General features: G+C 39.6%; 1 pseudogene; it reads left to right on the plus strand.

The window, feature by feature from the left end:
• The first annotated feature begins 4,872 nt into the window (after window positions 1–4,872).
• LOC102741958 (high mobility group protein B1 pseudogene) lies at window positions 4,873–6,085 on the plus strand (annotated as a pseudogene).
• Window positions 6,086–10,003: the final 3,918 nt, after the last annotated feature.

Genomic DNA, 10,003 nt, shown 5'->3' on the forward strand with positions numbered 1-10,003 from the left:
AATGTCACTTAGATTCACCCTGGCACTCCTTTCAGTAAGCATTCCTTCACCCTTCATGTTCAACCCACTATCAAGTCTCCAATCCATCCATAATCTCAAACCACGTGGACCACCCTAGTTCACGACGCCTGGTCACCGCAGCCCTGGAGAGCTGCAAGAGCCTCCCTGTGAGTCCCCCCACTTCTACTCTGACCTTTTCTACCCCTCCCCACCCAGCAGCTACAGTGGTCTTCCAATGCAAATGAGAAATTTCAAGTTCCTCAGGTTTCCCTTTGCTCCTAACACCCTGTAGTATGTCCTACAATACATCCAACTTGAGGTCTGGCCCAGGCCCTTTCTCCAGCTTGACCTCACACCTTTCTTCCCCACAATTCCTTTGCTTCCCAAAATATGCCAATGAATTTCTCACTTCCAGGTCTTAGCACATGCTGTTCCCTTTACTTGGAGTGTTCTAATCCTTGCTCTTCACCTGGCTAACTCCTACCTCCAACGGGTCTCAATGAAAATATCCAGTTTTACTTGACCCTTCAATCTTAATTTGATTCTAAATTATGGCACTTTTTTTCTCAATGCATGTAGTTTTTCTTGGCACAGCAGTTTGAATCTACCACATTTGCCGTGTGTTTCTTTTTAATGTCAATGCCTTCTACTATCCCATAATCTTGGTGAGAGCAGGAACCAGGTGTGTCTTTCTGGTTCACCTGTTTCCACAGCCCCTAGCACGGAGCCTAATACATAGTAAGTGCTAAGAGCTATTTGCTGAATGTATGGATGAATAGATGAGCAAATCCAAGGCTTACGGATATTTTTACTACACAGAGTTTTCATTTCATTTAAAAGGCATTAATATTGAGTTCCATTTTTTTAAGATTAGTAGAATACAGAGAATATACAGTTGAGTTAAACTGACTTGTATTCAAATACTGCATATACCATTCAGTAGCTGGACACCGTGGGAAAGTTTCTTCCCTCTCTGCATCTTGGGATTTTCAACTCCAATAGTAGAAATAGCATAACCTATTTCATAGTAGGTTGAAAGTGCCGTCTGGTTTTTTTCTCACAACTTTATCGTACTTTCCAATTTTTCTATTGTTATAATTAGAAAAGAACAACAAGTATTATTTTAGAAAATGCCTAGCTCACAAAATGCCTAGCTCACAAAGTCATTGTGAAAATTATCAATTAACTAGTGATTCAGATAATGTATTATCTAATGCTGAATGAAAAAACATAAATGTGAGGGTGCCTGGGTGGTCAGTCGGTTAAGTATCTGCCTTCAGCTCAGGTCATGATCCCAGGATCCTGGAATCAAGTCCCACATTGGTCTCCCTGCTCGGTGGGGAGTCTGCTTCTCCCTCTACTCCTCCCCCCTGCCTGTGCTCTCTCTCTCATGCTCTCTCTCTCAAATAAATAAAATCTTTTAAAAAAACATAAATGTGATACAAAACAACAACAATATTGGTTATTTCTCTGTGGCTCTGGAATCAGGAGTGGCACATCTGAGTAGTTCTAGTTCAGGTCACTCATGAGGTTGCAGGCAGATACAGCCAGGCTGTAGTCATCTACAATCATCCAGTTAGAGCTGGAGGATCCACTTCTAGGGAGGCTCACTCACATGGCTGGGAAGTTGATGCTGGCTATTGGTTGGGGGCCTCAGGCCCTCCTCTTTTCTTTCTTTCTGCAGAGCTACTTGAATGTCCTTGCAGGCTGATGGCTGGCTTCCCTCAAGGTAAGGAATCTAAGAGGCCAAAGCAAAGTTGCAATGCCTTTTATGACTCAGACTTGGAAGTCAAACACATTGTTGCTCCCACCATATTCCATTGGTCACATGGAGTCAGCCCTGATTCGGTGTCAGAAGAGACCCCACTGGAGCCAGGATACTGGAAGCCATACAACATTTGAGAGCCTGACTTCCATAGACAAAAACCTTTCCCACTTTCTCCCTACAAGATGCCCATTAACTTCTACCACTGTGTGTGATGTGTGACATTGGAAATTGCTAATTGTGGTGTGTCTGGGATTGTTTTCTTTTTAGTACTAGGCTTTGGTCATGCTGCTTCAGGTAGAGCAAAATGAGTGTCCTTTGTATATTTTCAAGGATATGCCTAAATCAATTTCATACTCTTTCCAAAGTCGTTTCTTGTTTAATTTTCTTTATCTAACTCTCCGCATGCCACCATCTTTGTTCATATTTAAACATTTTAGATAAAATTCATCATTTGATGATGACAATGAGAGTGATTACACCTCTCAGATCACTACTCCTTGATTTCAATCTAGACAAAGGTAATTTAACTAACAATATCTTTGTAACTGTTATTCTGATGTGGAAGCTGGAAAGTGGAATGTGTAAACATGTAATAGGAAAGCCTAACACCTTGGTCCCATATCTAATGACATGTCATTGACTGGAATTAATTGAAATTCTTGAACTCTCTCCTTACTTATCCCCCTTACTAAATAAAATTGATAATAATAGTCCTCACCTTGCAAGCATAAATAATAGTGTCTATGCTAAGCACACATAGAACACTAGGTTTCCTCTGGAAATGGGAACTAGCTGTCTGGGGAAAAGAAGTGAGAAGGGTATTTTCACTGTATGCTCTTTTGTACCATCTGATTTTTAAACTATTGAATGAAATATCTAGTCAACATCAAAAAAAAAGTTATTTAAAATTATTGGACAATTCAACTGTTCATCAATAGAAGACTGGTTAAATAAACCAATTTCCTATCCAAAAAATGGGGTCCTAGTTAGGTGAAAAAGGAATGAGGCACATCTCTATACAGTACTATTAAATGAGCTTCAGGATATATTGCTAAGTGAAAAAAAGCAAAGTATAGAAAAGTGTGCTTAGATAAAAGTGCACACTAAAATATAATAAAATTTAATAAAATATATTATCTAAATATAATAAATGGGGCACCTGGGTGGCTCAGTCAGTTAAGCGTCGCCTTCAGCTCAGGTCATGATCCCAGGGTCCCGGGATCAAGCCCCGCATTGGGCTCCCTGCTCAGCAGGGAGTCTGCCTTTCCCACTCCTACTCCCCCTGTTTGTGCTCTCTCTCTTTCTCTGTCAACTAAATAAATAAATAAAATATAAAATTAAAATACAATAAAATTACAGAGCAGTGGATGGATACCATAGTATTTTTAAATAATGGTTATCTGTGGAGGAAGGAGGACCTGGGTGAAGGTAGTAGGGATGGAAGCTAGACTTTTCTGAATATTTTTAGATTTGACTTTGAGACCATGAAGGTATTTTGCATAATTATAAAACCAAATTTAAGTTTAAAAAGTAATCCCTAAAACTTTAAAGTGAAATGGAACAAATGAACCCATGGGCCCAATTGTTGGTACAACCATACAGTAAGGAACCCTTTTGAGTGACATCAAAGCAGAATTCCCTGAGTGTGAACTGGGCTCTCCAAAACTGTGTATGTCTCTTCCCAGCTCGGCATCCAGTGACGCGGAGTCCATAGCTTGGAAGCAGCCACTTGAAGGTATTTGTACCGTGGAAATCAGCAAATGTTACAAATCAGTCTTCTGCTTATTTTGGTTTTCTTGCTTCTTTGTTCTTGGAATACTGACTGTTAAACATTTACCAGCACACCACTCAATTTATCTGTACATACCTAGAGACCAAATAATTACAAAACAAAATTACTGCAAATTAGCTTCAATAATCATGGTATTGGTGTAGTGTCGGTATTGTTATTCTGAGATTGTCTTGTGAGCAGTACAGGATAAACAAATGAGTCATTATGTTGCTATTGTTAAGAACTGGGATTTTGGAGAGTGGGAGAAAGAAGATAGGAATGTAAGGGATTAAGTAAAAGCCCTCTGTATTGAATTTCATTTGGGACTATCAGTGTGAACACATGATGAATTTTACTTTATCTAGATAATCATAGCAATGGAATCAGCAAAATCCAAACTGTGGGAACTCTGAGGCAAACTACACAATTTCTTCAACAAAAACAAAAGCAAAAAAAAAAAATCACAAGAAAAACAAAAAGAAATGGAGGAGGGTATCTATTGATTAAAAGAGATGTAAAATATATTTAACCAGTCTCATTGTATGAACGTCTTTGGATCCTGATTCATACCAAAAAAAAAAAAAAAAAAAGGAGGAAAGAAGGAAGAGAGAGCATGTGAGCAAAAGAGAATTCCTATGACAATTATGGAAACATGAAAAAAAACTGAACATCTGGGGATGTCTGGGTGACTCAGCTGGTTAAGCGTCTGCCTTTGGCTCAAGTCATGATCTCAGGATCCTGAGATTGAGCTCCGCATCAGGCTCCCTGCTCAGCAGGGGAGTCTGCTTCTCCCTCTCCCTCTGCCCCTTCCCACCTGCTTGTGCTCTCTCTCTCTCAAATAAATAAAATCTTAAAAAAAAAAAAAAAACAGGGACACCTGGGTGGCTCAGTCAGTTAAGCTTCTGCCTTCACCTCAGGTCATAGACGCCAGGGTCCTGTGATCAAGTCCCACATCAGGCTCCTTGCTCAGTGGGGAGCCTGCTTCTCCCTCTGCCTCTGCCCCTCCCCCCTGCTTGTGCTCTCTCTCTCTCTCTCTCTCTTTCTCCCTCTGTCAAAATAAATAAATAAAATATTTAAGATAAATAAAATAAAATAAATAAAAAATGAGAAAACAAACGAGAAAACTGAATATCTGATGTTACTAAGGATTTTGTGTTGGTTTTGTGTGATGATTGTATTGTGATTATGTTTTAATAGCATAGTCTTTGTCTTTTAGAAATACTCCCGAAATATTTACGTATGAAATTACACAACCAATATGCCTAGGATTTGGTCAAAATAATCAAGGATAGAAGTAATGAGAGAAGCTGTAGAAAAGTAAAATTGGCTGGCTCCCGTTCTCACAGCCATTGCAGTACATTGAGCTCCATAGAGAGAGCGCCGGGGCAAGTGAGAGCCAGACGGGCACTGGGCGACTCTGGCTTGCTGAGGAAAATAATTAAACATGGGCAAAGGAGATCCTAAGAAGCCGAGAGGCAAAATGTCATGATATGCATTCTTTGTGCAAACTTGCCAAGAGGAGCAGAAGAAGAGGCACCCAGATGCTTCAGTCAACTTCTCAAGGGTTTTCTAAGAAGTGCTCAGAAAGGTGGAAGACCATGTCTGCTATAGAGAAAGGAAAATTTGAAGACATGGCAAAGGCAGACAAGGCCCGTTATGAAAGAGAAATGAAAACTTATATCCCCCCTAAAGGGGAAACAAAAAGAAGTTCAAGGATCCCAATGCACCCAAGAGGCCTCCTTCAGCCTTTTTCTTGTTTCGTTCTGAGTATCACCCAAAAATCAAAGGAGAACATCCCAACCTATCCACTGGTGATGTTGCAAAGAAACTGGAAGAGATGTGGAATAACACTGCTGCAGATGACAAGCAGCCTTATGAAAAGAAGGCTGCTAAGCTGAAGGAAAAATATGAAAAGGATATTGCTGCATACTAAGCTAAAGGAAAGCCTGATGCGGCAAAAAAGGGAGTTGTCAAGGCTGAAAAGAGCAAGAAAAGAAGGAAGAGGAGGAAGATGAGGAAGATGAAGAGGATGAGGAGGAGGAGGAAGATGAAAAGATGAAGATGAAGAAGATGATGATGATGAATAAGTTGGTTCTAGCTCAATTTTTCTTGTCTGTAAAGCATTTAACCCCCCTGTACACAACTCACTCCTTTTAAAGAAAAAAATTGAAATGTAAAGCTGTGTAAGATTTGTTTTTAAACTGTACAGTGTCTTTTTTGTATAGTTAACACACTACCGAATGTGTCTTTAGATAGCCCTGTCCTGGTGGTATTTTCAATAGCCACTAACCTTGCCTGGTACAGTATGGGGGTTGTAAATTGGCACGGAAATTTAAAGCAGGTTCTTGTTGGTGCACAGCACAAATTAGTTATATATGGGGATGGTAGTTTTTCATCTTCAGTTGTCTCTGATGCAGCTTCTACGAAATAATTGTTGTTCTGTTAACTGACTACCACTCAGTAATTGCAAAAAAAAAAAAAATTGCAGCTGTTTTGTTGACATTCTGAATGTTTCTAAGTAAATACAATTTTTTTTATTAAAAAAAAGAAAAGTAAAATTGGTCATAAACTGATAATTGTTGAAGCTTAGTGATGGATCCATGGAAGGTTAATATATTGTCTACTTTTGTATTTGGTAGAAATTTTTAAAATGTTTTTTAAAGATTAATTCCTTCACCCCTATGCCTACAAGATTTTGCTTTCCCCCAAGTTTTTTTTAAAATATAAGCATATCTTTATAGTTACTACAGTTTATAATACTATATTATATACTTGAAAGTCACTGAGAAAGTGGATCTTAAATGTTCTCATTACAAAAAAAATTTGTAACTCTGTATGATGATGGACGTTAACTGGACTTATTGTGGTGATCATTTTGCAACATACACAAATATCAAATCATTATATTTTACACCTAAAACTACTATATTATGTCAACTATACCTCAGTTAAAAAACATATATAAGCATACTTCTGATGAGATACATTTCTGTGGATGTGTTTTTACTATCATCATTTACTAAAAATTACTAAGTGCCCCATGTGTGGGCCTCAATTTAACAAAATTTATAAAGCAACAAAGTATAGACATAAAATCATATTGAATTAGTTAGGAAAAAATCAACTTAATAGAGTCAGTGTATAGACCAAAAGGCCTTGGCAGCTATTAATGAAATGCTTAATTAGGAAACACAAACACTTTTCAAACAATAAGCAATCAGAACTTCTTACAAAGTCACAAGACTTTAAAGGAGTTATTGCTGCTGTATAACATTATATAGGCCCACATAGAAAGATTCTTCAAAACATCTGGAATCCAAGTCCTTCTGCTACAGGTGAGCAAACAGAGCCTCCATAAAGCGATGAAAGAGACAAAACAAGCCGATTGACCCGAGGGGCACTTTTATGAATAGCCCATTAGGAGGAAGCATAGACAGCACTTCTACCCACTGTGCATTTCTCAAGAAAATGAAACCTCAAAAAAGTACAAAGAGGCATCAGCCAAAACCATCTCCATTTGCTTTTGGTGTGAAATATCCTTTTCCAATTCAGACAGACAGCAAATATTTAACAAGGAAAGGAGAGAAGCAGGTGCAGAATTTGGGCAATAGGTAACGACTCCTTGCACCATTTTGAGTCATCAGTGAGACATTTAGGTCAGTCACCCTCAGACACAGTGCTTTTGACCACTATAAAAGGTAGCAAGCATTTTAAGAAGAGATCCACTCCTGTCCCTGGCCCCATAGTTCCAACCAAATAAAAAACCCACACACCACGGCGAGTTGGTGGTGAGAAACATCGGCCATCAGCCAAGGTAAGTAATGTAAGCAAACCCTGAAAGTGTCCTGAAGCCAGACATCAGAAGAGAATGTTGACTTTTGGAGCTCCTCATCGGTGTCCTTAAAGTCTCAAGTCACATAGGAAGCATGGTTTTCTCCATGGACATAAGCCAATGTCCCTGCAAATGTGTCTTTTGGGCCATCTACATCAGAACCACCTTGAAATGTTGCTAAATACAGACCTCCTAAACAAAATGGCAAGTGTGACTGGGGAATCTGTATTTTGAACAAGTCCCTGGGGCTGTTTTCGTGCCCCTTAAAATTCTGCAACCACTGTACTAGGCCAAAGCTGAACAGTGAATGTTATCACAGATCACAAAATGCCCAACAGCAGAAGCAAATGCTCATGACTTTTCTTCTATGTAAAGTACATGTGAAATCATTTTGTAATCACATGTCTCACATCTATAAAACTTGGTGGGAGGGTGGGAATAAGGATTACAGATTATTTAGGGTAAGAGTTTCTCTCTAACTGCCTATCCTATAGCTGGCCTCCTTATCTTTCTAATCTCTGAGTCATTCAGATTAAATGTTCATGTTAAAAAAAAAGTTACAAGGAGAGATAGTGACCCATTATTTTTATTATCTGTGGTATAGAGCATATTCAAGCATCTAGGACAAGAGTGCATTCATCATGCCCATTATCAAAAGACTAAAACTCACTCAGATTAGTGGGTACCAGCAAGAATCTAGAACTGGCATGAAGTTCCACTTATCAGCTGTGTGACTTTTGATAGTTCACCTAACCTTTCTGAAATTGTTCTTCAGTTTGAATCGACAACAATGAAAATCTCTTACCAGGATGTTATGGGGATTGAATGAAGTACTGTATGTAGAAGCTTTTTGATATCTGCTGAACACAACTGAGCATAAATTGTTACAATCTTCCATTTCTCCAATAGCATTCAGTCATGCAACTAAGCGGGAGCATCTACTATATGCACACACTGGGCTGAAAGGCATTGTGTTCTTGCCATCAAACACATCAGTGTAATGCTTACAAGACTATGATGGGCAAGGAGGGGTCTTCCCTCCAAGAGGGGTCTTTGAAGGGGGATGATAGAGAAATCTTGAGCTGGGAGATGGACAAACTGAATGTTATGTTTGTTCTGTGCATCCCATGGGGAGGAAGGACGGTCAATACAGGCTAATCAATCTCCTGAAATCGCTTATCCTCAGGACACTGAGAACTCTATGGAGAATCTGGTCAAGATCTCTACTTGTAGAGACTTGTAGGGATCCAGCTTTTAAATCAGCACATGACTGGAAGAGAGTATATTTCCCTCCCAGATTGAAAGATTTAAAAGAAGGCAACCACTCTCTCCTCATCAGTTCTCAATTGCCAGGCTTTCCTTGACTTTTCAAAAACTTCTGTGTATTTCTGTTTATCAGGAATCAATCTGTGGTAATGTGGCTGTCCTCCAGCTCTCCATCAGTAAGTGGATATAACTGAGCTAGGCGGACTCAGAGATGCCTGCTTGGTTTGCTGCAGTGCCCAGATCTCCCCTTTCCTTATCCTTTCACACACCCCCTCTTCCCTCTCCAGGAGCCCTATATCCTCAGTCTCTCTTAGCAAAGGGAGAAAACTGATCCAAGCGCTAACATGATTTTGATATAGTTTGATGTTTTGCTCCTAATAGTGCTGTGTGCAATTTTAAAGAGGAAACCAGAAGAATGCATTCCAAAGGACAGAATTGCAGGAGGAAATTTCTGGGAGGAAGAGGAGAGATTTTTGGATCCCCCCGATGACATCAGTGAGCAACCCCAGACCTAAGAACCATGCTGTTCCAGTCCTACTCCCTGGCCATGCTTGGCACTTAGTCACCCCTATGCCAGGCAGTCATGCATGCCCCTGTCATTGCTGATAGCTGGTCATTTCTTTCTTCGGGGAGAGCCAAAACTCAGCATCTTCCATGGAGCCCCCAACATTTGCTCTCCCCTCCCCAGGGTCATTTCCTGCTGAACCACTCTGGTTTCATAACATTATTAAGAATGTCATAGTGGATTGGGCCTGGCATAGCTAAGGGAACCACCGAGAATTTAAGTCCTTGTTGAGGACAATGGCCAAAGTCTTTTTCTACCTGGAAATTTCCCTAATTCCCTCACCTCTTTCAAGGCTTTGTTCCAATCTCATCTTCTCTGCCCTGTGCAGCCCTACTGAAAGCCACATAGGCTCCCCGCCCAGGGTCCAGACTCCCAACTTCCCTCTTCTTTTTGCCGCAACATTTGTCAACATTCAAGATGTCATAAAACCTACTTGCTTATTTTGCCTATTGTTCATGTCTGTCTTCTCCCGCTGGTTATAAATAAGTTTCATGAGGGCAGGAATATTTATTTGTTCATCAATATATGCCTAGTATCTAGGAGGGCGCCTGACATATAGTAGGTACCCCATAAATAGTTGCTGTAAATAATAATATAACACTAACAAAATAGATTTAATTAATTAGTAATAAATAGATAATTTCCTGATTATTAAAATAATAATTAATTAATGAGAGGATTGTTGCTGGTGATAATTATAATGTTTGTATGCTGTTGATGGCTATTAAGTATATTGAAAAAGCACAGTTGTTAACTGAAGTAGAGAGGTCAAGGGGAAAGGAGGACCCACCCCGTGCTGGG

Source organism: Leptonychotes weddellii, chromosome 3 (genome assembly GCF_054177405.1).
Source record: "Leptonychotes weddellii isolate Sample4059 chromosome 3, ASM5417740v2, whole genome shotgun sequence".
NCBI classification, from domain to species: Eukaryota; Metazoa; Chordata; class Mammalia; order Carnivora; family Phocidae; genus Leptonychotes; species Leptonychotes weddellii.